Raw genomic sequence first — 21,306 nt, 5'->3', positions numbered from 1 at the left:
AGAGTGGAGCCCGGATGAAACCCGGTGGCCGGCCGGGGCCTCCCACTTGGACCAGACACAGACTCTCGCAGACAGGGCGCAGTTCATCCCAAGTCTGAGAGGGCACTTTGTCCAGCGACGCCAAAGCTGAAAATACCTTCGGTGCCAGTGACGCCCGAGCCTTGAAGGTTCCCGGGAATAAACAGGGTTTTCAGCGGCCAGGCGCTTCCCCCCAGGAGAACAGACGGGCTGTGTCGGAGCCGGTCTGGGGGCGGGAAGGGCAGCGGCTGATACACACACATGCAGACACGTTTTCGGTGCCGTCCAGGGAACGGCTCATTGTTTCAGAGGGGGCGTGTGGGGCTCACACCCAGCCGTGCTTCGAAAGCTCCGGGGCACACAGGGCCCCACATGTGCCCTGAAGGAAGGTGCCAGAAGCTCCGGCCCCAGAGCAATGAGTGCCACCAAGCCGAGCCTTCTTCCGGAAGAAAAGCTAGGAGTCTGCCGAGAACTTGCCAAGGGGGCCTCTGGACCCTGCAGGGAGGTGGCCGCACTGGCCCCCAAGGGCTCTTCCTCCCGTCTGGCCCTGTGAGCTCCCTCCGGTCGCACCGGGCCCCGAAACAGAACCTTCCACGCAGCTCCACCCCACCCACCCCCACTAGCCGGCCATCCCCACCCGGCCTCTGTGCTGGCGCCCCAGAGCCAGGCTTCACCCGCTTTCTAGGGTGGGAGGTCCCGCGTTCAGGCCTGCACCAGAGAGCACCGTTAAGACACAGATTGCTGGCCCCACGCCCCCCAGCCGCTGACGCAGGAAGCCCGGGGTGGGGCCTGAGAATCTGCATTTCTAACAAGTTCCCAGGGACGGCTGCTCCCCCGCCTTGGAGGGGGACCCCACTTTGACAGCCGCTGCCCCAGACTGTAACGGTCTCAAATCCCGTGCCCCACCCTAAACTAATTCAGCATTCCCCAAACTCCAATCCTCGGCAAACCCCGTTCCCCCGCTCTGCCCACCTTCCCACCGGCTACCCGCGCTGGGCCGTATTTTGTATTTTTCCTCGAGATGGCCCGCATGGAGGGTTCGCAGAAATGTACCAGTAAAAGGGAATTTTCGATCGCCACCATCTACAAAGAACACGATCAATTCTGTCTTGACTGGAGGGGAGGAGTAAAACGTAACGTGTGGAAATCAGAACAAAATAAGGTCCTCCCAGCTGGGCATGAACGCCAGCCCCAAGCGTTGATGCCCGGGGTGCTCTGTCTTTGCCGTAAAGGGGAGCAGGGTGCTGGGCAGACGTTAGGGGCAGACAGCATCACCCACATTCGCCCTGACTGCAAAGGACAGCTCCTGGATGGGCGGCCTTGGCTGCTGGGTATGTGCACAGGCTGAGTCACCTCGAGGACCAGAAGGGACGGCACCCCCCACTTTGGGGAACACTGTCCATTTCACAGTGATCTGCTCCAAACTGCACGCTCTGCAGCCTGTGGCAGGAAGTCCAAACTCAGTACAGCTCAGGCCGCCTGCAGGGAGACACCGGGCCACCCGGCCTGATGCTTAGATTCTCAAGCCACACCAGACCTCTCACCATTTTCCCTAGGTGCCTGGCCCTTCCCCATCCCCAGGCCTTTGCACAGACACACGGTCCCTCTGCCGCGGGTGCTATCACTTTTCCCTGTGTCTGTTCCAGAAGGATCTCTCAGGCTCTGATCAAGTCAGTCCCAGCAGATGCCAGCAAGGTCCCAATCCCAGAGAGATCAGAGAAGGCTCTTTCCAGTCCAGGAGAACTTCAGAGCAGGCTCAATGCTTCTAGGACCACCTGACTACAAACAGAATGGAAAGGTCTAGGGGCGCCTGGGGGGCTCAGTCGGTAGAGTGTCCGACTTGGGCTCAGGTCACGATCTCACAGCTCGTGAGTTCCAGCCCGGCATCGGGCTCTGTGCTGACAGCTCAGAGCCTGGAGCCTGCTTCCGATTCTGTGTCTCCCTCTCTCTCTGCCCCTAACCCACTCGCATTCTGTCTCTGTCTCTCTCAAAAATAAATAAACATTTAAAAAAAAAAAAAAAAGGAACTGGAAAGCTCTGTTCTTTTTTCCTTCTGGGATACTGCCTCTCTGCACTCACAACGGGACGCGGTCCAGAAATCTGGATTGAAAATGTGGGATTTCATCATTTATAATATTTTTTAAGTGATGGTCCAGAGGTTGCATGATGCGCATTAGGAATTTCTTTTTCCCCCGGATCCCGTGGTTTTGTCTAAGCTGACACAGCACCCGAGACAATCCGAGAAGAGAAATCTCCTTGGGGCTGAACCACAAGAAACCGTCTGTCCTTGCAGCCTTGACAAGGGGTGCCTGCCCACAAACACCCACAGTTGCACAGGCTGGGGCACAAAGTCTCAGACAGGGTTCTCTGCCAGTTGCTGCTGTGACCCCGGGTGGAATGTCAACACGTCCCCCCCCAACACCCAGACGCCAGATTCCCCCGTGTCCACCGTGGAGGGCGCTGATCTATTCTGGAACGAGACGACCTATGTCGACGCGTCTTCAAGAAGGAAGCCAAGAAGGGAGAACGGGTAAATGAAACGTGGTCCATCCACGCAGGGGAATATTACTCAGCCACTAAGAGGAATGGAGCCTGACACACACCGTAAGATGGACGAGTTTTGAAAGCATCACGCCAAGTGCGTGAAGCCAGTCACGAAACGCCACACGTTAAATCGTTCCGTTTACAGGAGATGTGCAGAATAAGCAGATCCGTAGACACAAAGTACATTGGTGGCTGCCAGGGGCACGGGAGCAGAAAATGGAGAGAAGCTGCTAATGGTGGCTATGGGGTCGCCTTCAGGGCTGATGACAACGTTCTGGGAGCGGACAGAGGTGGGGGCTGCAGAAGGTCGTGAATGTGCTGAACGTGCTAGACTGTATACTTTAAAACGGTTAAAATGGGGGGGGGGGGCGCCTGGGTGGCTCAGTCGGTTAAGCACCCGACTTCAGCCCAGGTCATGATCTCGCCATTCCCGAGTTCAAGCCCCGCGTCGGGCTCTGTGCTGACGGCTCGGAGCCTGGAACCTGCTTCCGATTCTGTGTCTCCCTCTCTCTCTCTGCCCCTCCCCCACTCACGCTCTGTCTCTCTCTCTCTCTCTCAAAAATAAATAAACGTTTTTAAAAAATTTTAGGGGTGCTTAGGTGGCTCGGTCGGTTAAGCGTCCGACTTCAGCTCAGGTCATGATCTCATAGCTCATGGGTTCGAGCCCCGCGTCGGGCTTTTTGCTGACAGCTCAGAGCCGCGAGCCTGCTTTGGATTCTGTGTCTCCCTCTCTCTCTCTGCCCCTCCCCTGCTTGTGCTCTGTCTCTCTGCCTCTCAAAAAAAGAAAGAAAAACAAAAAGGTTACGGCTAGTCCTACCAACCACCACCCAGATCTGTCCTACCCTGCCTGTTCCAGAACAGAGCGTGCTTCATTCAGGACTTTATGAGAGGCTTGGAATCCCCGTCCCGTGAAGGTCTGACCATCTACTCAACGCCATTAACGGAAGGTAAAATGAAATGGTGCCTGTGTTGTATTTTCCTTGTTTGACAAGCCATCAGCCCCGTTGAGTGATGCTGGGCTTGCACATCTGGGACTGATCAAAAACCAGTGAGTTTACAAAAAATAAAAAATAAAAAGCTTCCTAGGTCTGGAGCAAGCAGACGCAGAGGCACCTCCCATACGTAGCAAATTACACTGGTGACAGAGAAAAGAAATGTTCCAGCTCCCACAGGCCGAAGAGGTCAGCATTTGAGGGTCCTGCCTCCGGGAGACGGTTTTCAAACGCAGCCTACAAAAGGCCAGAGACCCAACGAGGGGTCTTTGAGGGAGGGGCGGAGTGTGGGACTTGAGCCAAGGCTCCAGGCCCTCTGCTACCAAGTCCAGAGAGGGGGCTCTGGGAGCCAGCACGGATCTGGGTCCCAGAGCAGGGCTCTCCGCACGTCGACACCGGTACCCGTCAGCAGAGTGGAGCCCGAGCCCTGGGTCAGGACGGCCCCTCTCCAGGCCCACCCTTAACCCGGGCAGGGATCCCGACCCCACACGGCATGAGAGGCCCTGACCAGCCGCAGCAAGCAGGCTAGCCACTGGATGAACACCTTCCTCCAGGATCTGGAGGGGGGCCCAGCCGGGGCGGGGGGGGGAGGGGAGGAGGGGGGCCAGCTGTCCCCTGCCCTGGCTGCGTCATGTCGTATACATGCCTTAATCATCCGAGACTCAGTCTCCTTCTTGTAAAAAGGAAGACAGTGCCCACCTCATAAAGAAGGCAGTGAGATCATCCATGTAAAACCCCGGGCACATCTGGCTCATTCTAAGTTTCGGTACCAGCTGCTGGTATTCTTACAAGTGTCATCATTGCTGTTCCACTTCTACATCTTGAGAGACTCCGTTAAAAAAAATAAAAAATCAAAATCGACTTCTTTCTCCTCCCAGGGCGCGTGTCACTGGGAACTTGGGGCTTGGGCTTAACTCTGCCGACAGTTTTCACCTGGAACCCTCTCGGACAATACGACATCTTGGGTCAGGTCCAGAGGGAGAGTTAGAGGCTGGGCAGAGAACTGTCTTCAAGGAGGCAGGACCCAGCAGTTAAGAGCACAGCGTCTGCAACCAACCAGCCAGCCAGCCAGCCAGCCAAGGGTCCTGATGCACAACCTTTACCTCTCCGAGCCTTGGTTTACTTATCTGTGAAATGGGGACCAAGAGGCCTCCTGCCCAGGTGTGTGCCAGGGGTGAAAATGCAGGGAGGTGGCATGGCCTGACACCTGCCACACCCATGTGGAAGCAGCCAGATCAGAGGCAGAAACGGAAAATCAGGTGCACAAAATACCAAGAGTCTTCGGAGGCCTCTCGGTCTATCTGGAGAAGGCGTGTCCCTCACCTCGTGCTGCTGGACCCTCGGCTCTCAACCTGGCCAATTGTGACCCTAGAAGACCCCACTGGGGTAAGGCAGGGTCACGTCATTCTGCCAGAACACGGCACCCAAGTGCTCAAGGTGGAAGTCCACAAACCCACTTTGCAGGACAAGCTGGGCATTTGCACAGGCTCCCAGGCGCTTCTCTCGTCCGGAGCAGTAACTCACCTTTTGCCCAAAAGACGTCCAGCTCAAGTTAGACTTCAGTGGGTGGGCACCAGCTAAGCCTTTTCTGGCTTGTCCACCAGCCGAGCCCTGGGCAAGGGAGGCTCTGACTGTCCCTCTGGGGGTCTCCCCAGGACCGCAGAGCCGAGCCCTCAGCGCCCACGTCAGGAGCCTCTTCCCCCAGCAGGAGTGTATGCAGATGCCCACTCTGGCCAAGAGACACCCGCATGTGTTCCCAAACCCGCAGGCACTCTGACGCGCCCCGCGCCTGGACACCTCCATCTGGAGCTTTGGAGGCAGGGAGAGCTGGGCTCCAGCCAGCCCTGGCTCGAGCTGGACAAACCCACTTCCCCTCTGACCCTCGGTGTCCTCATCTGAAATACGGGAAGAGAAAGGCTACCTGGCAGGTTTGTTGCAAATAAAACCGCAAAGGGGCGTGGCCCTGTAAACCGGGGCAGAACGCACAGGCGGGTGGATGACCGCGGCCATCCACGTGTGGGTCGACACATTCAAACCCCTGCAGCATCCACGCCATCAGCTTTGCGTTTACTGACGCGCACACTGCACACAGGAACGCAACAGATGCTGGCGAACTGCGTAAGGGAGGCAAGACTAAATACCCGGGGGGGTCCCGGAGCACGAATATGCGGTCAGACCTTCAGACCGGCTTTGAGTCCCGACTCCCTCGCCTCCTGGCTGCGAGGACAGGGGCAAACGTCTTGTCCTCGCTGAGCCTCAGTGTCTCCACCTGCGAAAGGCCACTCGGCCGGCCGAGCCCGGTTCCGAGCCGCAGGCAGCACAGTGCCTGCGCAGAGTGAGCCCCAAGAGACGGCGTCTGCCCTGGGCCCCCTTCACCTCCTCGGAGATGGCGGGAGCGGATCGCAGCTTGGAGAGGAGAGGAAGCGAAGTCACACTTACCTCCGCAGGGCTCCCCAATCACCGGCGTCTCCCGTGTCGTGCAGCGGCAGCAGCGCGGACACGGTGGGCACGGTGGGCGCGGTGGGCTGGTCGCAGAGGCCGCGCACCGGGGGCAGCGGAGGGATGTAGTGGACGCGGAGACCCCGCGCGCCGCCTCTTGTAGGCTCCTCGCGCCACGCCCCCCCCGGCGGCCAGCGGCGCTGATAGGGCCGTGGAGCCGAGGCCCCGCCCCGGCCCCGCCCCGGCCCCGCCCCGGCCCCGCCCGTCCCTCCCGGAGAGAGCCGCAGGCGCCGATCCCGGCGGGCTGGGTGGTGGGGGGGGCCGGAGCAGGCGACCAGAGATCTTGGCCGGAGGAGGACAGGACGCGGACGCGCGCAGTTTCTTCACTGCGACCATGAAAGTACCGTTTCCACTGAGCGCTTACTATGCGCCCGGCGAGGCGCCAAGCACTTTCCACCAGGAGTTTGCAAACTTACCAAATCCCATCTCCCTGTGGTTCAAGTGGAAAATGGGAACAGGGAAGTGACCTCCCGGGTTTGCAGCAAATAAAACCGGGAAGGGTGTGGGCTCCGTAAACTGTGGCACAGAATACACATTTGCTGAATTTACTCCCATCCTCCACACGGTGGTAGAAAACTCCACTCATCACACGCACAGACACACACACGTACACAAGCACATTCCCAGTGTGCAGATAAAGAAAGGAAGGAAGCCTCAAGAGATGGTCCCGGATGGGGGCAGTTAAGCGATGGTCCAGACTGGGCACTTGACCTTCACGATCCCAGAACATGTTCACAGGAATCCAGTGGTGTGGTGGAAGTGGTCCCGTTTCACAGATCAGACAGCTGAGGCCTGGAGAGAAGAGAGTGCCCGGAGTCCCGCTGCCGGCCAGCAAGCAGTAGGCTTGGTCTAGCTACATTATGCCCGCAGGCATTTAGCGTCCTTAACCGGTGCAGGTACTACCTTGTCAATTTAGAGCCAGGAGAAACTGCCTTTGAAACACAAAAATCTAAGGCCCTGGCCAGCAGGTGAAGAAACCAAGGCTAGAGGGGCTAAGGGACTAGAGGAGGGGGTGGACCGACTGTGTGCGGACCAGGGCAGGAAGACCCTGTCCTCGTGGCGCCCGTCCCTGCACGAAGACCGCCAGGAGTCCAGCACTCTGCACCAGCCCCTGTGCTCTGAAGCACCAGCAGGGCGGACAGGCCCCTCTGGGATCTCCCGCGTCGGGGGTACCCGGAAAGGTCAGAGCATATGGGGGTACACTGATGGAGAGCGAGTGGGGCAGGGACGAGGGAAGGCCCTTCGATGACTGGCAGGGCACGTGAGGCACAGATTCAGAAATCCGCAACGCTTGCCCAGGGTTTTGGTGCAGCTCAAAAGCAAATAAAGAGCGGCACAGGCCTCCTGTTACCTTCGTTTGTTTCCTTCACTTTTCTCACTTTTGCAGCATCATGCCAGCCCAGCGTTCACCTAATACTGACTAAGCAAGCACCTACTGTGTGCCAGGTTCTGTTCCAAACACCGTGGGGTACTCAGTGGTGCGCAGACAGGTCCAGAACATGTGCCCCGTTTGACAAAGGACAAACCCCAAGCGGAAGAGATGCTTCTCAGGCACCGGGCCTCCCGCGACCCCCAACAACTCTCCGAGGCTGGTGTCGCTGTCGTCAGGAAAGGCACAGAGGCCATACTGCTCCCGAGGGGAGGAACTGGGGTTTGGACTCACGCTGTCGTCCCCTCAGCCGTCACTTCTGCCATACTCTCAGTCGAATCACAGAGCTTGCCGAGGGTCAAGGAGACAGGACGTCGGTCACGCGTCTCAACAGCCGGAGATCAAAGCGTTTGCGGACGAGATACGTGACAACACACGGCCTGGCCCCGAGCAGACCCTCAACAGAAGAGAATCCATTCTTCTTAGGGGGCTAAGCTAAGTGGTCCAGTGGCATGGGCACCATATTTCCACCTCCATGGATGAGTGTCAATCCTGACCCCACCAGGCGCAGCTGTGTGTCTTTGCTGAACCCACTGGAACTCTCTGGGCGACAGCTGCCTCCCAGGGGACAGACTGCGTCCGTAACTCGCTGGTTGGTGCCACCGTCTGGAACCGGTCAGGCTGGGCCTCCACTTTCAAGCTGCCGGCCTGTGCTCAGGTCCCCGTCTGTAAAATGGGGGTGATGACGATGGCATCCTTCTCCCTGTGGGCTGCCTTTAAAACGTTAAATCGTTTCAAGGTATAAATTAATTAAGGGAAAATAATTAGAACCGGGTCTGGCCCGTAGCAGGAAGTAGTTAATATCGTTGCTATTAGAGCCAACCAAGTAAAACAAGAGACAGAGAATTGTGATTTTGGTGAACAGTTTTCCATCATTGTGCAATCTTAGAATCTAATTTCCACAAAGTAATATGCGAATTTGAATCAGATGATGTGTCATGGGGAATGTGGGTTCCTGAGAGGCCCTGAATGGGAAAGGGCCAAGATGTACCCGAGCCCTCGTGGGAAGCGACTGGCCACTTCTCTCCTTGGAACTCCCAGCCAAGGATCCTTTTTGCTAGCCCGGCAGGAGTCAGGTCATGGAGCATTTGAGACAGAGGAACGTCTTTCTGGTTATAATGGAGCACAGCCGGGAGAGGGAGCATGTATGCAAGCCTGTCCCGAAATCCAGAAGGTCCCTCCCTCGGCCCACTTGCTCTCAGAGCCCAGGTGGGCTGCCCAGAGGGCCAGACACACAAGTGTGGAACAGTGGGTCGCACCAGATGGTCCCGAAGGTCCCACCATTCGGAGCAAAGACCCGGTCTTTCCTTCCTATCTCGACGTGGTTGCCACAGGGCTGGTGGGTTCTGGACTCACACCAACATCTTCTGCACCAGCTGTTTTCATCAGAAGCTCTTGGGCTGGACATCAAGAGCCCAGGGGACTTCCAGCTTCTGGTCTGTTCCTGCCACACCCGTTGAGCAGCTGCAGAATCGAGCCTCACTGCGCCTCAACTGGCACGAAAGGCCACTGACGACTTGAGACGAGGAGACGTGGAAGGGGTGCCATTTTGCGATGGGCATGGCTTTGAAAGAGGAACCAGAGGGTCATGAGCGACGGTGGTGACAATCGTGTGGCCCTCCGCGACCTCAGGGGGATGGGTTTGCTTGGCGTGCTAACGGAGGGCAAGCTGCTGTTGGCAGGCAACTCTTTGGGGGCCGTGCAGGCCCCGCCGGTGGGGAGACCTGGGGCAAGGTCCTGACGGAGTGAGGTTGTAACGGAAACGCGCACAAGTCAGCGGAGGCAGAGAAGGGGCTTCTGGAAGGGTGGCAGCTTGGCGTGGAACCCAAGGACAGCCACGACCCTCAAAGAACCAGAGTCGGTCCTGGAAGGCGACGATGCCTCGTGTGCATTTCTCACAGCCCCGATTTGGGGGCCCTTCCGCCCTCCCTCTGCGGCCAGGCCTCCTCCACCTCCTGTGGACGTGACCATCACACCAGCACGGCCACACCCCCCTACTACCACGGACGGGTCAGGCTGGGCCCAGGCACCTCCCAGTCGTGAATCCCGGAGACAGAATCTAACTGGCCCTGTTTGGGAGCGGACGTCCACCCTGGGCAATCGAGTGACACCCAGGCAACACGACCACGACGGCAGGCACCACGGGCTGGGGGGACGGGCCCGATGGCCAGACTGGTGGGGGTGGCCCCCGAGGAGTCTTCACATCCTTCCGAAAGGAGGGGCCCCACTCTGTAGTTTCACGAGGCCCCCTGCTCCTCCTGCTTTGACGTTAATCGTGGTCAGCCCACGCCAGCGTCCGAGACATGCCTGGGTTCCCGCCACCATCGGGGTTTCTGCGCCCTCCCTCTCCGATCTCCCGGCATCAAGGCCAGAGGACGCCACGACCATGACTGGAAACTCTTCAGGAAACCCGGCTCTTTTGGCGAAGGCTGCCACGGTGATTGCTTTCTCCCTGGGTCACGATCAGGCTTTTCCAGGGAGGCTTGGCCCGGAGTGTCACGCCCAGGGTGTGGTGTTTCCGGAAGATTCTAAACCTTTCTGTCAGCCTGGGAGGAAGCCAAGCCTCCGGATGCTGCTCATCTCCCGGGTCCCCCAGGGCCTGTGCTGGGTTCTTCTGTGAGCTGGGCCCCTGAGGGCAGCACCACGCCCCCTGCTGGGGAGGGGCCCTCACACACCTCCTCACAGCCCGAGCTTCCAGATGCCCCGTGGGGCCCTGAATCCAAGCTCCATCACGCCTGCCTTGACGTCTCTGTCCCCCCCCCCCCCCCCCCCCCCCGTCTCCTCACCTGCAGACCGGGAATGAGCTAGTAACGGTTGAGAATCCACAGTGTCAACCCTTCTATCTTCGTTCTCCAAGTTGTCCACACTCCCGTTCCTATAAACGCTGTCCCTGCCAAGCGTGACCCCCCTCACCACCCCACCCCAGAAAACAGTCAAATACGTAAGTCTGTGGTCAACGTTTGAAAAGCAGGGTGCGTGAGTACATCTGGTGACAGATGACCACGGGCGGGGGCGGGGGCGGGGGGGGACTGTAAGCGCCAGAATCTGTCCTCGCCCAGAACCCCGCGTCTGAAACCCAGGTGTCGGCAGGACCGTATTCCCTCTGGAGCCTGAAGGCGGGGGATCCCTGCCTCCTCCGGTTTCTGTTCTGTTCGGATCTTGTCTTTTTCGAGGGACACCAGCCACGTACGATTAGAGCCACGGCAACTCTGATGGCATCTCACCTTATGGCACCTGCCAAGATCCTTCTTCCAAATACGGCCACGTTCTGAGGTTCCGGGTAGACGGGAGTTTGGGAAGGACCCTCCTCCCTCGACTCTGGACTACATGACCAAGAATGTGGGAGAAGCGATGCTTGCCCCTCGCGGAAGCCCCCCACCATTGCTGTCAGGAAGCCCCAGCCGCCCTGGGCGGGGGGGGGGGGGGGAGGAACCAACAGCGGGTGGCAGGCCGGGACCCGCAGACGTGCCAAGTCCTAGCAGGTGCTTCGACCCGGGGACAAGCCTAAGAACGACCTCGTCCTGGGGGCAGGTATTCGGGATCACGGTCCTCAGTTCCGTAACAGGGGTCTGGCGCTCATCAGGTCTTGCTTTCAACCCAGGCGGAAGATGAAAATGTCCCTTCAGAAGAGAACTGCCCGTGTTAAGTCGTTAGAGATCGTTATGACGATGGCTCCCAGGGAACCCTGCGTCCCCGTGTCCTGTCCCTTGCGTGACCCTGCCCCTTGGTACATCAAGAGGTGGAGAGGATTTCTCCTGCGCGTGGGCTGGCCACGTGATTCACGTTGGCCAACAGGCCGTGGTGAAATGAGGGGTACCCGTTCCAAGCTTGGGACCGAAGGGCTGTGCAGCCTCTGCTCTCGCGCTCTCAGACCAGGGACAGCTGTGGAGGCGCACAGTCCAGCTTCCTGGAGGTTGAGCGGCCACATGGAGGCAGACCAGGGCGCTGAGCTGTCAGCCAGCACCCACCGCCCGGCATTCGAACGAGTGACCTTGGCCCCCCAGCCCTACTCAAGCTGCTCGCGCGAGCCCAGCGAGACCACGCAAGGACCAGACTGCCACCCTACAGAACGTGAGAATGACACGGTGCCGTTGTTTGAAGCCCCTACAGTCTGGGATGCTTTATCGCGCAGCGAACGCTAAGAGACCATGTCATGGCGTGACCACCGCCGTCAAGGAGAGATCATTCTGAAGGCCATCCATTTCCCCTCCAAACAGCCAAGGCTCCAGTAAAAAATCCTGGGGAATGTTCCATGCTTCTGATATAGCATCCCCACCCCCACCCCCGCAAATTCCCATGTTGACGTCCTAGCCCCCAGGACCCGAGAAGGGCACTGTATTTGGAGACAGGTTTTTCTTTTTTAACGTTTATTCGAGAGAAAGGGAGAACAAGCGGAAGAGGGGCAGAGAGGGACAGAAAATCCCAAGCAGGCTCCACGCTCAGAGGAAGGGGCTTGATCCCACAGCTTTGAGATCATGATCTGAGCTAAAATCAAGAGCTGGACGCTTAGCCAAGTGAGCCACCCACACGGCACAGGGAGATAGGTCTTTAAAAAGGTCATTAAGGAGGGGCACCCAGCTGGCTCAGCCAGCGGACGTGCGATTCTTGATCTTGGGGTTGTGAGTTGGGGCCCCACACGGAGTGTAGATTACTTAAAAAGGAAAATCTTAGGGGCGCCTGGGTGGCTCAGTCGGTTAAGCATCTGACTTGGGCTCGGGTCTGGATCTCACGGTTCGTGAGTTTGAGCCCCGCGTCGGGCTCTGTGCTGACAGTTCAGAACCTGGAGCCTGCTTCCGGATCTGTGTCTCCCTCTCCCTCTGGCCCTCCCCACACTTGCCCTCTGTCTCTCTCTCAAAAATAAACATTAAAAAAGATAAATAATAAAGGCTTCTTTAAAGAAGGTAATTAAGGTAAAACGAGGTCATCCTCGTGACTGGTGTGAAATAAATTTCTGTTGTTGAAGCCCCCCGGCGCCCCCTTCCCCCCGCCCCAGTCTGGCACATTGTCACAGAGCCCAAGCAGAGCCATGCAAGGCTGCGGTCCCACCTCCCTGCTTCTCCACACCTTTGAGCTGGAAACTTGAACCGACCTTGACTCAACCCCTGCTTTGTCATCAGAGGACAGGGAACCAACTGTTCCTTCCCCCCGAGGGCCCAGCTGGCCTCCAGCCCCGAGCCGCCCACCTGACGCTCAGGTGCCCACTCAGTCCTCTTGGACTAAGAGCTTACTTACAATACGGCCCTTGCAATCTGTTGTGCAGTCCACACACATACTGCAGGGCATGTGCTGTTTTCTCCCTTCTCCCTTGAAGGACCCGAGGCCCAGAGGGGCTGCTCATCCCGCATGCGTGCACAGCTGAGGCTGTGAGCCCCAGAACCTCCAACCTGCGGTCCACCCCCCACATGGGTGCTCCTCCTCACCTCTGAGGTTCTGTGGTCGGCTGAATAATGGCCCCCGAGGAGGTCCCTTCCTGCTCCCTGGCCCCCGTGAATATTAGGTCACAGGATGCCTTCTTCTGGGGCTGTTGTGACAAAGAGCCACAAAGGTGGGGCGGGGACAACAGAGCAACAGAAACTCGTGCTCTCCCAGCTCTGGAAGCCAGAAGTCCGGAATCAAGGTGTCAACGTGCTCCTTTCTCAGCTCCCGCTGGCCGTGGGCAGTTGCTGGCGTTGTCTCCTCAGGCCCCGGTCTCTGTTTGCATCTTCAGGCGGCCGTGTTCCCTGTGTGCCCTGGTCCAGACTTCCCTTCCCTTCCGAAAACGCCGATGCCTGCCTGGATCAGGGCCCATCCTGACCCACTACGACCTTGGCTTGGTCCCATTTTCACACCTCGCAGACCCTGTTTCCTAATAAGGTCACATTTGGGGGGGGGGGGGTGGGCTCTGTTCTGCCACACACCGTAAAAGGGACTTTGCCGATGTGATTAAGGATCTTGAAGTGACGAGATTATCCTGCACTACCCCATGGGTCCAATGTGACCAGGTGGGGAAGCAGGGGAGTCAGAGATCAGAGAGGAGGTGACCTGGTGATTGCAGCAGAGGTGGGAGCGATATGCACTGACGGTGGAGGAGGGGCCACAAGCCAAGGGACGTTGGGGGCGGGGGGGGGGGGTGCCTCTGGAAGTTAGCAAAGGCCAGGAAGCGGACTCTCCCTGGAGCCTCTGGAAGGAGCACAGCCAGCCCTGCCCACACCTTGACTTTGGCCCCGCGAGGCCCATCCTGGACTTGTGACCCGCAGAACTCGTTACAGGACATGGACACAGACCCACGATCGGCTGCGTCTGCCAACGGGCACGGGGGCTGCAGAGCTGGGCCGGGGGCCCCTGCACCGCCCGTCGGCGGGAAAGCCCCACGGAGCAGCACAGCAGAGCTGTGGGGTCGCTTTGGCCCTCGTGGCCGTCACGGCACCCCCTGTGCCCCGGAGTGCCTGCAGGGTCCCGGTGGGCAGCAGCCGGCCTGCCACCATCTGGGGAGCCTGGACGCGCCTGCAGGAGCCCCGACTGGGACGCGGGCAGAGAGCCCAGGGCATCCTCGGCGTCTCCCCGAGCCACCAAGCTCCACGCACCTCTCACGTGCGTGGACGGGGCAGCCGCTCGCTCAGAGGTGTGTGTGTACCTTTTGTAACGGGCGGGTGGGGCGGTGCGGGGAGAGCCTCCCGCCGCTGGGTCTCCTTCAGCTCTCCGCTTCCTGAGATGTCAACGGGGGTGGAGCTTGGGGTCCTTGCGGTTTTGATGGGGGGACGGCCCACCCCCAGGTCCCCAGACCCATCTCTGAGGCACAGGAGCCAAGGTTAGTAATCTGGGGCTGTGCCGGAACAAGTCCCCGCAAACGAGGGTGGGGGGCGCTGAAGACAACAGAGGTTTCCTCTGTCCCACTTCCGGGGGCCTGAAGTCCAAACTCAAGGCGTCAGCAGAGCCATGCACCCTCCAAGGACCTAGGGGAGAACCCTCCCTGCCTCTTCCAGCTGCTGGTGGCTCCAGGTGTCCCTGTGGCCACATCACCCCTGTCTCTGCCTCCGTCCTGTTGTAGCCTTCTCTTCCTACAAGGACACTCGTCACTGCGTTCTGGGGCCCACCCAGGTGATCCAGGACGATCTTGGCCTGAGAGCTCTGCTGCTGGCCTCACATCTGCAGACGCTCTGCCCAAGCAAGGTCACATTCACCAGTTCTGGGAATTGGCGCTTGGATACATCCTCTTAGTGGCCCCACTCGACGCACTAGCGGGCTCGCCTCCGGCGGGTGTCCCCTAGCCAGGCCGCACCGGACGCGGTGCAGAGACCACGTCTCACTCCCGCTGCCTCCTCAGCACGAGCACAGGGCCCACAGTTGAAGGGGAAGGCCTTTTAGAGGCCTCGTGAAATCATATATTACTCATTTCAGCCATAGGAAGGAAAGACAGAGCTAGGAGATCCCAGAAGGACGGGCCCTCTCTGGGACAGCTTAGAAGTTAAGACCGTGGGTTCTGATCACGGGACACCCCAGGCTTAAAGCCCAGCCGCCTTCTTAGGGGCCTGAGCCCCACAAAGTGGGGCTAACAACAGTGTGAACCTCAGAGTGTTGTTGGGAGAAGGAGATGAATTAATGCGGGTAAAGCTCCGGGTATGGTACCTGGCACATTGTTGGCCCCAAAATGCTCCCCCAAAATTGGTATGTCAGAGAGATGTACAGGCCACCCCAAGAACTTAACAGTGTAAGAATGGAAAACACTAGTTAAGAGAAATAGCCTTTGGCCAGGGCAGTTTTGGATCATGGAATACATCGCTCTGGAGAGACAGAGGCTTAGCATGAGGGAAGGAAGGAGAACCACAGGGAAGGAAGGGGAGAGAGGTGAGCACGTCATTGCCGTTGGCCGAGCTTCTGTGCCATTACCTAGTTTCTCCCAAATTTCCAGGACTCTCCACTTTGTTCCTTTGAGGATTCCAACCATCGACACCACAACTGTGAGCTTAAGGAATAAAATGCTTCTGCTGTTAAGTGTATTCTGTTTCCTAATGGTAACCAGGGGCAAATCCAAATATGCATTGTCATACTGACCTTTTCCTTAACCAATCGTCTTGGAATTTGGTCTCATTATTTTAGGGAAAACCTCTCCTTTCTCTACATCCCCTAATGAATTTTCAACTTTGTAAATATCTGCAAGCAAGTAATAAAGGTAAATTGGAATCAGACAAGCCCTGCAATTAATCCAAAAGAAGAAAAATGAGAACAAAGTATCAAAGGAGATGTGAGACAAGCTGAAAACAAAGAACAAGATGGCAGGTTTGACCTCAACTATGCTAATATTTATATTAAACATAAATGGTCTAAACAATCCAACTGAAATGCAGAGGCTATCCGATTGTACGAAAAGGCAAGGCATGATGTGCTGTCTGCAAGAAATCAACTTGAGATACAAAGCCCCAGACAGGTTAAAGCAAAGGGATGAAGGGGCACCTGGGTGGCTCAGTCGGTTGGGCATCCGACTTCGGCTCAGGTCACGATCTCACGGTTTGTGGGTTCCAGCCCCACGTCGGGCTCTGTGCTGACAGCTCGGAGCCTGGAGCCTGCTTCGGATTCTGGGTCTCCCTCTCTCTGTTCCTCCCCCACTCGTGATCTGTCTCTCTCTCAAAAATAAAGAATAATTTAAAAAAAAACCTTTTTTTAAAGCAAATACTGTAATACTGCCTTGCTGGGTTTACAGTGTGTATGGACCACAAGGGCACAAAGTTGAGGGGGGCAGGGGAGATAAATGGAAATGTACTGTTGCAATGTTCCTGCATGTTCCTGGAGTCATTCACTAGTAACCTCAACTAAGCTGCAGTAAATGACAGATGCACAGTGAAATCCCCAGAACCACCCTGAACCATGATGGTGTTTTCCATGGACCCGGGGAAAAGCTTGTGAAATACACTAAGCAAAAAGTAGAGAAAAACAACATCATATCAGGGGTATAATCCTAAATACACAGGGGCACCTGGGTGGCCCAATCGGTTAAGTGTCCTGCCTTTGACTGCGGCTCGAGGTCACGATCTCGTGGTTCATGAATTCGAGCCCCAAGTCAGGCTCTGCATGGACAGTGTGGACTGGGATTCTCTCTCTCTCTCTCTCTCTCTCTCTCTCTCTCTCTCTCTCTGTCCCTCCCCCACTAGCTCACTCTCCCTCTCTCTCTCTCTCAAAATAAATAAATTAAAAAAACAAACTATATACCGAAATCCTAAATATATAAAAGGAACATAAAAAGGCTAAAAAGAGGGGCACCTGGGTGGCTCAGTTAAGCATCTGACTTCAGCTTGGGTCCTGATCTCACAGTTCACGAGTTTGAGCCCCACATCGGGCTCTGTGCTGACAGCTCGGAGCCTGGAGCCTGATTCAGATTCTGTCTCCCTCTCTCTCTGCCCCTCCCCTGACTTCGGCTCAGGTCGTGATCTCACAGTTTGTGGGTTCGAGCCCCACGTCCGGCTCTGGGCTGACAGCTTGGAGCCTGGAGCCTGATTCGGATTCTGGGTCTCCTTCTCTCTCTGCCCCTTCCCTGTTCGTACTCTGTCTCTCCGTCTCTCTCAAAAATAAATAAAACGTTTAAAAAAAAAAAAAAAGGCCAAAAAGAAATACACGGTCATGTGAATGAGATTATGGAATCATTTCTTTCCCTCTGTTCCATGCCTGACAAAAATTGCTTACAGAGAGCATGTGTTGCTTTAGAGGGAGATGTGCAGAACAGGAAAATGAAAGAAAAATGAGTGGGAGGGAAGAGGAGGAAAAAACAAGAAGGGAGAGAGGAAGGGCCAGAGGGACCGAAGGGAGGCATGTGGCAGGGCGTCCCGCAGAGGGAGGACAGAGTGGCACGTGCAAGCTGGGAGCTCCCCCCGCCCCGCCCCCAAGGGCACCGTTCAACGTAGGCTGACGGCGACCTGCCAGGACAGGGCATCCCGGGAACTTGCAGCAGAAGGACACCTAACCTGTCCAACAGTCCGCACCCCTAGCTGCACCCTCTGGGCTCATTATGACCCTGGGGCAAAGGGAGGCGGGCTGCCAGCTATTCGGTAACAGCAGCAACCCGATCGAGCCCTTGCAGCTGTGCAAGCCCCCCCACCCCCGCCCCTGCCGTGACCTGTTTCTGAGATTCATCCGAATGACGGAGTCGGGGAAATTTCTGGCCCGACCTCCTTAGAACCGGACCTCTCTGAGTCAGTGCTGCTGCCCAAGACCGGGCCGGGTCAGCGGAAGGGAAGGTTAAGAAGTTCCCAAGAGTGACGTGGTCTGGCTCCATCCGAAAAGGAGCCAACTCCGGTGTGTGTCCGGCTTCCCAGAATTCTTAATCGAGCTCAGCTGGCCTGCTGTGTTTACCTGGGGCACGTCGGCGTTTTATTTTCTTCATCTATCCTAAGAGGCACCACGAAAAGGGCACCGTGTTGGAGTCTTTGCCACAGCGCTTCCTTGCTGTGTGCCCTTGGGAAAGTCACTTCCCTTCTCTGGGCCCCACTCTTCCTGCCTCTCGAGGAGGGTGGTGAGCACGATCTACCCCACAGGGCTGCGGGGCAGCTACGCGAGAGGACCGTGAAGTGCTTAGGACCTGTGAGTGCCCAATGTGGAGCGTGCAAGCCTGCGTCTAATGAGCGGTGGCACTCGCCGTGAGTATTAAAAATAGAGATTCTTGGCTGTGCGTGCATTCACTCCCTACATGAGTCATGCTCTGTTAGTGAGCAGAAGGAAGGAAATAACAAAGATGAAAGGCAAAAGTCAATGACACTGGAAAGAGAAAATGAGAGAAAAGCAATGAACCCAGAAACTGGTCCTTTGAAAAAGACCAATAAAACTGGACAGACTTCTAGCACGACTGACAAAAAAGGGGGGGAGGGGGAGAGATGGGGTGGGGGGTGGGGAGACACTCATGACCGATACCCAGAGTAAAAGGGACCTATCACCAGACCTCACGGACGCTAACAGGGTAATGTGAGAACACTTTAAGTATCTCTATGCACATAAACTCAACGATGCAGATGAATGAGAAAGATTCCCGATAAAGCACAGACGACCAGAACTCATCCAAGATGAACCAGTCCCCCAAGAGTCCTATTTCTTGGACTGCATCTTAAAGAAATTGAACTTGTAGCTAAAGACAAGAAATCTTCAGGCCCAGATGGCTTTACTGGTGAATTCTCCCAAATATTTAAAGAAGAAACAACACCAATCCTACACCAGTGTCTCCCAGAAAATAAACGAGAAAGGAATCCTCGTCAATCGATGTCGTGAGGCCCGTATTATTCTGACGCCCAAACCATCCGAAAACAGGACGATGTGTACAGACCCGTGTGCATCATGAACACAGACACAAAACTCTTCAACAGATATTAGCAAACTGAATCCAGCATTACATAAAAAATAGAATCTACTATGACCAAATGGTGTTTATCCCAGGAGTATCAAGGCTGGCAACGTATTAGAAAAGGAAAAATGAATCGACATACTCCATCGTATTAACAGACTAAAGAAGAAAACACACAATCGTATCAAAATTGGTGCAGAACAAAAAAAAAGAAAAAAAAAATTGGTGCAGAACAGCATTTGACAAAATTCAACACCCGTTCATGAAAAAAACGCGCAGAAAGCAGAGAGAAGGGAACTTCCTTAATGTGACTAAGGACATCTACAAAAATTCCTTAGTTAGCATATACCTGATTATACCTGATAGAGAGAGACCAAGTGACCACCCGTAGATTCGGAAACAAAATACACACACACACACACACACACACACACACACACACACACACACACACTTACCATTCCTAAGCTACATTTTACTGGAAGGCCCGGCCAGCGAGATATTGCAAGAAAAAGAAACAGACTAGAACAGAAGAAACAGAACTGTCCCCGTTTGCATACATCACTGTCCATGTAGAGATTTTAAGGAACGTGCAAAAGCAGCTGATTGAAAGGAGTTGAGCCAAGTCTCAGGATACAAGGCCAACAAAGTTCAATCCTATTTCTATACACACACAATAAACAAGCGATAACAGAAATCTCAAAAATAACGCCATTTATGACTGCTCCTCCAAAATGAAATACTTAGGTATCAATCTAAATTTGAACATGCCTGGTAGGCTCCCTGAAAGCACCGATGGAAGAAATCAAAGGCCTAAATAAAGGGAGAGGTACGGTGCTTACGGGCTGGAAGATTCGACGTCACTAAGTTGCAAATTCTCCCCAAATTGATCTCTAGGTCTTGACACATTACCAAAGAAAATTCCAGCACAGTTTCTGTAGACAGAGGCAGGCTGAAAGTAAAGCCAATGGGGAAAGCAAAGGACCCAGAAGAGAGAAAATACTTGTGAGAAAGAGGAAGGTTGAACTTGCTCTGCACCTGTGCAATCTGCCCTCCCTCTGGGCTCTCCCACCCCCCACCCTACCCTCCCCCCGCCATCCCCCCGCCCTCCGACTCTTATGCACAGTCTGCCCTCCCTCTGGGCTCTCCCACCCCTCCTCTTGTGCTGGGACCGGAGCGCACGCCGTTGCTCCCCTCCTAGTCCCGGGCCCCGGGCCCAGCGTCCTCCCACAGACTGTGACTTCATCAAAATGGGCGAAATTCTCACCTCCTTTCACTTCTGATCTCCCCGCAACTACAAGCCAATCACGGCCCTGAGCTGGTGCTCAGTAACGGTTTGAAGAATGAATACATCCAACTGAAGCTGCCCCAAGATCTGATTCTGCTGATGGTTAACAGTGGACTCAGAGTGAGTATGTCTGGGCAGGGGGCGGGAGGCGGGTGGGGAAGGCTGTTTTGTGATGGCGGAGGTTTGCTAGATCAGCGACCCCCCAGACCCCATCTGCACCAGCACAAATCCCCAGGAGAGGTCTCCTTAGCCGTTTACAACCGTTTACAGGCCTCCGAGCGGACTGGCAAAGCCCCTATAGACCTAGTTATTAAGTATCAACTGGGATTCAGGCTGGAACAATCCCGGGTTTGGAAAATGTTTTTCAGATTTATTTTCCAAGTGTTTCATGAGACCCCAAAGAGATTTTTCCCAGGCCTATTTTCCCCAGAAGCTGGAAACCCGTAAGTATTTGAAGGAGAACTGAATCCTTAGGTTTAACCTTTCGTTTGTGCTGAGCTCACCCCAACGGAACGGCACACGACGCCCGGGGGCTCGCACACCCCGCGTCTGAAACGTGCAATTAGACACTTGCCCTCCGGAGGCCCGCCGGGAGCCTCACGGCCCTTCTCAGACCAGCACTGAAGTCCAAGCAGGTACACGCTTGGCAGACGTGTCCCCGATTACTGGACTCAAAAGAACTCCCCCCGGGTCGCAACGAAACCAAACTGCACGTCCTGGGGAACCAGGACCCTCGGTCTTCGGGAAGGGGACAGGAGGGGCTCCGGCTGGCCTGGCCTGCCAACTCCGGCTGGAAGACACAGAGGGTCAAAGCATTTTTAAGCTTCCAAAAGTAAAAAACACTCATCGTAGAAACCTCGGGATACACGTACAGATAGGTTCTACCCAGCAACCTACAAAGACAAGCACTGGGGATGCTTTTAGACGAGGGTATTTGCTCTCGGGGCTCCGCCCTGGCCTTCGGGGACGGGCTCCGAAGGTGGCAAACGTGTCACGGGAAGGTGCGGTGGGGCTGCATGGACGTCGGCCCTTGGCCCCCTGGGAAAGCTTCAGGCCGGACACGGGCGGGGCTGTCCTCCCGGTGGCCAGCCTCGTCCCTCACACAAACTCCATCCAGAAAAACGGGAAACCGCTCTCTGCCCGTCCCACAGAGGCCGTGACATCGGGGTGGGAGCAAGCCGGAGGAGACGGGGTATGCCACGATGGGCGGAACGGGGCGGCTCTGCCCAGCCCCGCG

General features: G+C 56.2%; 1 protein-coding gene across 1 annotated transcript in view; it reads right to left on the bottom strand.

Annotated features, from left to right (window-relative positions):
* The window catches only part of CRISPLD2 (cysteine rich secretory protein LCCL domain containing 2), a 58,990-nt gene extending 52,906 nt beyond the window's left edge, over positions 1–6,084 (bottom strand). Inside the window, exon 1 of the mRNA XM_049622687.1 lies at positions 5,994–6,084. The gene's annotated coding sequence lies outside the window, so the exon portion shown is untranslated. The remainder of the gene's footprint in view (positions 1–5,993) is intronic.
* Between the last annotated feature and the right edge of the window lie 15,222 nt (positions 6,085–21,306).

This window comes from Panthera uncia (assembly GCF_023721935.1).
Source record: "Panthera uncia isolate 11264 chromosome E2 unlocalized genomic scaffold, Puncia_PCG_1.0 HiC_scaffold_20, whole genome shotgun sequence".
Lineage (NCBI taxonomy): Eukaryota > Metazoa > Chordata > Mammalia > Carnivora > Felidae > Panthera > Panthera uncia.
The sequence above is the reverse complement of the archived record's forward strand: the minus strand, read 5'-3'. Positions and strand labels throughout refer to the sequence as shown.